The following is a 6,000-nucleotide window of genomic DNA, read 5'->3' on the forward strand; positions in this document are numbered from 1 at the left end:
TCTTTTAATCAGTTCATACTTCTAGAATCAGATGGTCTTATATCAGTCCAAATGTTTGCACTCTTCCCAGCACCACTTTACAGTTTTACACAACCCTGTTGACATTTCAGTCAGTGTTTCGAATAATGTTCTCCACGATGCATAACGATTATATTGGAAAGGGCATCAAAATCATTGGGAAACGTCTTCTCCGGGAATCCACATACAGTTTATGATTCGAAAATTCCTCCTTAGCAAGTTGGATGTTGCTGTAAACCGCATGAACATTGAACTGGCAAAACATCAGAATGCCTCCTAAATGTCAGAAGGTGTCTGGTATTTGACTACTAAATACTACCCTATATGCTTGCTCACATTCCTACAGTCGATGACAGGGGCATCATCAGGCGACAATCTACCAGCGGGCTTGGGCAATCATGGAACACTGACAATATTAATATTACAGTGCAAGAATCCATAGTCATCTGAAATCTGAATCAATGTCATCTGCTACGTACTCTGACGCACACTCAGACAAACATACAGGGAAAGCTGCTTGTCACACAGTATAAACATAGACAGAAATTGAATAAGACCCTAGTCCAGACTGTGCACACACGTCTGTTATGTAACTGTATGCTGACGCAATACACTTACAGAGCACTCTAACTACATTATCCATAAAAGCACCACATATGGTTGCAAGGTGATCCTATTGACTCGAGAACTCTTGGCTTAATCCTACAGATATCATTCAGACGTATCTACAGTGATCAGTCTGAACGCGCTTCATTATTGGCAAGGAAGTACATGTAATTACAGAAAATCCCGACTCACTTATAAAAAGGATTAACCAGAATCAAAGTGTGGACAAAAATGGGAAGTCGTTTATATTTCGAGATAACTTATCGTCAAGTTCCCATTCATGTTGAACAATGCACCCTGTTCTTCGTCAGTGCCTCATTGTCCCGATTTCAGTGATAATTGACGTCCGATGCAATTCTCCATTTCTAGCCTTTCAGCATGTTGTGTTCCCAAAATAAACCATGTGTCCACTTCAGCACCCGTGGTTTAATGCTTTCAACAAACTTCTCCAAGCATAGCCCTATGGTGGTGTAACAAATGTTTGATTAAGAACATGAAATTATTAGCGTCTTCAACCTTTGAGCAACATTTACAGTTCTAATGAAGGATGGGAACACCAGCATATTTGAGAAGCATCTATTCTTTGCCTCCACTTGTTTCGTCAACTAAATTCAAGGATTGTACCTTTTTACAAAGTTGTCGTCCATTGCCCCGTCTCTTAGAATTTCCCATCCATGGTCTCCTCCTGAGATGAGTTTGTATACTTCCCTAAGACACTTACGGCTTTGACAGTGGTCATCCACTTCACCGTTGACATCAATAGTCCGTACAACATCGCCGGTGGCATTTCCGACCTCATACCGGTCCAGGGAATTTCTTTCTGCACACAACTGCTAATGACTGCTCACTGTTAACAGTGCCTGTAGACGTGTTACACTTGTCGGCAACTTTCTTGAAACTCGATAGAGAAAACAATTTCCTGCTACTGGACATTCGTGGATGGATTTTATAGAGCCAAGGAAAAGTAACTTTGACCTTCAGTTGATGACGAAGTTACCTGCTCTTGTATCCGTTTCGCTGACACATAATTTGTCCTTGATTTTTAATGTAGAGCTTCATGACTTTGTGGCTTCTATTATTTTGTTCCTTTGGCAGTGATGAGCGTGAGAATTTTCTTTGTAATCAGCTCAAGACATATGAAGAAAATTTACAAATTTACCGTGTAGATTGATGTGCACTTGCTACATGGCTTCAAGTAATGTGCTGCAAAGAAACAAATCAATATAAAATAATTTTTTGGCTCGCAAGGCATTATTATGTGCCTCTTGTGTGTGACCAACTTTAGGTGACAGTGACATGTCGGAGTTTCGTTTTGCGAAATCTCCGTGAGTATTAAAGAAAGTTGTATTGAAAAACTTCTTTTTCTGTGTCGTATAGTTTGTTTTGTGTGTTGGAATGCAGTCAAATTACACCCGTACGGCGCCGGTTTCTAAATAAGCGAGTCTGATCCAGACAATTTAGTGATCAACATCATGACCATTCATCTACGCAACTGGGATATGCCAACGATGTCAGCCAGTCTGACCACACAGTTCCGTTAGTCGCCTCTTACAGTAAGGATGGGTGACCTAAGGCCAATTCTAATACAGATACTCAGAAAAACATAGAAAGGGACTATTCCATTCCCCATGCACTGTTTCTCCCTACCTCCTTTACATTACTTCATAGTTGTGTAGCATTCTATGGAATGGAAACTGGAAACGTAAAATATAGAATGTTTGTATTTTCACCTTTTCCTCCAGCAGAGTTCGTAATACAGTAATCACTTGGATGCCCTTTAAAGACCAAGCTTCGACTGCAATATTTACATTAAACCACATATATCTGATGCTATTATATTTCCACAAATGTAACCGAAGACTTTGATGTTAAGCTTCCTGGCATATTAGATACAAATAGCGTCTTGTTTGTATAACCGAGGATATGTTTGTCATAGTCTCCACACCAGAAAAATTCCGTCTGGGGCTCCGTGGTAATTCATGCTAGCACGCATTTCATAGAGCCAAGGAATAGTAACCTTGACCTTCAATTGATAACAAAGTTACCCGCTCTTCTATCTGTTTCGTTGACACATAATTTGTGATTGATTTGTAATGTAGAACTTCATGACTTTGTGGCTTCCATTATTTTGTTCCTTTGACAGACATGCGCGTGAGAGGTTTCACTGTATTCAGCTCAAGACTTATGATGAACATTTACAAATATGATGTCTACATTCATGTGCATTCCTACATGGCTTCAAGTAAACTTTCCTGTGATTTCCACAGATTCACTTGTCTTACCTTTGCGTGTTTGTTCAGTACCACAGGTCGGTCTTTCGCAAACATTTTTCAAGTGTTTTGTCAGATAATCACTTCAGTGACATCCATGAGTACCCATGGTGTTTATAAACTTTTTAAAAAACACATAAGGTGGGAGAATCCTGCATTCAAATCACGGAATATCGTTTCTGGTACGAAAATACCCATCTATTATTTTATCGGATGCGCTAGGTGAATTGGAGATTTTGCCAACAGATACCATATATAATAGATACAAACGCAATACACAAGCTGACTCGCTGTATTTAGCAGCCAAACAGACATAGGTGTTTCCATTTCTCAACCCTTATTTGATTATTCTCAAAGCAGCTTAAATCAAGATCATTCTCTCCACATCATAATGCTGCTCAAAGAATTTTATACGTATAATTGAGTCACTTACAGACATGCAGTTTCAATGTAGAAGATTAAGGGTTGTATTGACAGCGTATTTGTAAGTGCCATTTCTCTTTTGTCACTAATAAATGTCAATGTCTTGTGTAGCGACCGTGAGATCACATTGACATATCGTCCAGATTGTAAAATGACTGGTAATGAATCCAGATGTAATACATGACATGTGTGCCACAGTCAGCTGTAATGAATAAAAGCAACAAAACCCATTCCACAACCCACAATAATTCTCTGCCAAGAGTCTTTTGTACGATTTCGGCAATATCAAGAGCATTAATCACTATCCTATAGTGATGATGCGAGGTATCCTCTCCATGTGTGACGCCCTTGAAGAATATATCCCACTTTTCATCAGTTGTTCATTGAAAGTAATCATGCACTCATGATCCATGTCAAAATATGGAATTTGCATATAAGATTACTATCTTTCATTTTTGAATGTGCTCTACGTTTAGAATATGTTCCTAAATAAAGAGTTAACGGCTCCACACAAGATCAAATAAGTTGAAGCACCTTGCTACTGGTTTAACGATACCGTTTAGTAATCAAATTTAAACGAAATCTATGCTACTTTATTCATCCACCAGACAAACCCATACTCAATTTTTTTCAAAATGACAATCGAAATTTTACGCAACCTCAGTTCATTTTTATCAATAAAAACTTATCGAAACACATCAAATGAGATTTTGCCAAAACCTACAAACATTGAAATGTGCATCTGAACATTTTCCTAAGACGTCAGTGTAAACATATTTATCTGGGTTATGCTAGTAATGTATGCAGGTATTTGCATTAATGATTACATTAACAATCACTGAAGATATTATTGCTAACTTGTTCATACATATAGATTTACGGTTATACCATGAAAATAGCAAATTGCCAATCTTCCATCACCCATAAAATCTTTAAACTGATTGAATACCAGGTAAAAGAGTGTGCAGTGTCATCTGCTGTTGTGCATGTTTATCATAGCTACCGCAAAACTGATTACCAGCTTGGGGGAATCTTGCAATAATATACAGGTGTATAGTTCTGGGAGAATCCAGAAATCCACACGCCATGCTCCATAGAATATTATTGGTTCTTCGTCTTATTTGACATTTTACACAAGGCTGTATTATAATGAGGAAAGCATAAATGTTTGAAGTCCTCACCCAAAACATCACACCGAGAAAAAGGCCAGAGCTGCATGCAACTAATAATAGCTATTGATGTTGAGAGGTGAGGGTAGGCTGAAGCGGCAGAGAAAATATACAATGCCTCTGTACTTCCTCACCCCGGAGAGAAATCTTAGGGTCATGCGTCGGGGTTAGCTCAGACACGATGGGGGAACATGTGGATTCTTGAGTCTACCTCATGTTTATCCAGCACCACAGTGTCGTACTTGCGAAAGTGGCTGAGGTTACAGGGAAACTGTAGTATGTAATGATGAGAGGAATTAGCTATATGCTACACACTGATATAAATAATGACTCCTTTCATACAATGACCAGGTTTTGTTTTCTGAGGTATGTCACATGACCCACTCAGCATCTTATGATTGAATGTGGACATATATCCCTCACACATTTTTACATGCATATAATGGTTTGGAACCTACTCCGCGACAACCAAACTGTACTGGCGACTGTGTCTTACATTTGCAACAGCAATGAATGTGTTTCTTCAAGTTTCAAAGACAAAATCACATCAAATATGTATATGTACACAGTGTATAATGCCCATTATTACGTTTGGCAAATCTAAAGCATGTTTATTGTTCTATTCTATTGTGCCACACTGGCATTCCTTCAATGATGTTCCCATCCACAAAATGGAATACAACGTCAAACACCATCAAACTGCTGCAGAGAATCAAATCCAGATAAATAAATTGAAGGCCCGCAAAGCAATATTATTTATTGCACCATTACCCGCTAGCCTGCCCTCTCTGTGTGAACCACAATATGTGATCGTCACATATTTTCGTTTTGCGAGATCTCCGTGAGTATTAAAGAAAGTTGTATTGAACCCATCTTCTGTGCAGGCACTCATAATTTGTTTTGTGTGTTGGAATACAGTTTTACGCCGCTCTCAGCCAAATTACACCCGTACGGCGCCGGTTTCTAAATAAGCGAGTCTGATCCAGACAATTAATTTTAGTGATCAACATCATGACCATCCAACTACGCAACTGGGATATGTCAACGATGTCAGCCAGCCTGACCACACAGTTCCGTTAGTCGCCTCTTACAGTAAGGATGGGTGACCTAAGGCCAATTCTAATACAGATACTCACGTGTTGGAGAAAAACATAGAAAGGGACAATTCCCTTCCCCATGCACTGTTTCTCCCTACCTCCATTACATTACTTCATAGTTGTGTAGCATTTCGATCTATGGAATGGAAACTAGAAACGTAAAAATATAGAATGTTTGTATTTTCACCTTTTCCTCCAGCAGACTTCATAATACAATAATCACTTGGATGCCCTCAAGGACCAAGCTTCGACTGCAATATTTACATTAAGCCACATATATCTGATGCTATTATATTTCCACAAATGTAACCGAAGACTTTGGTATTAAGTAGCTTCCTGGCATATTAGATACAAATAGCGTCTTGTTTGTATAACCGAGGATATGTTTGTCATAGCCTCCACACCAAATAAACTCCG

Source organism: Haliotis asinina, chromosome 4, assembly GCF_037392515.1.
Source record: "Haliotis asinina isolate JCU_RB_2024 chromosome 4, JCU_Hal_asi_v2, whole genome shotgun sequence".
Taxonomy (NCBI): Eukaryota; Metazoa; Mollusca; class Gastropoda; order Lepetellida; family Haliotidae; genus Haliotis; species Haliotis asinina.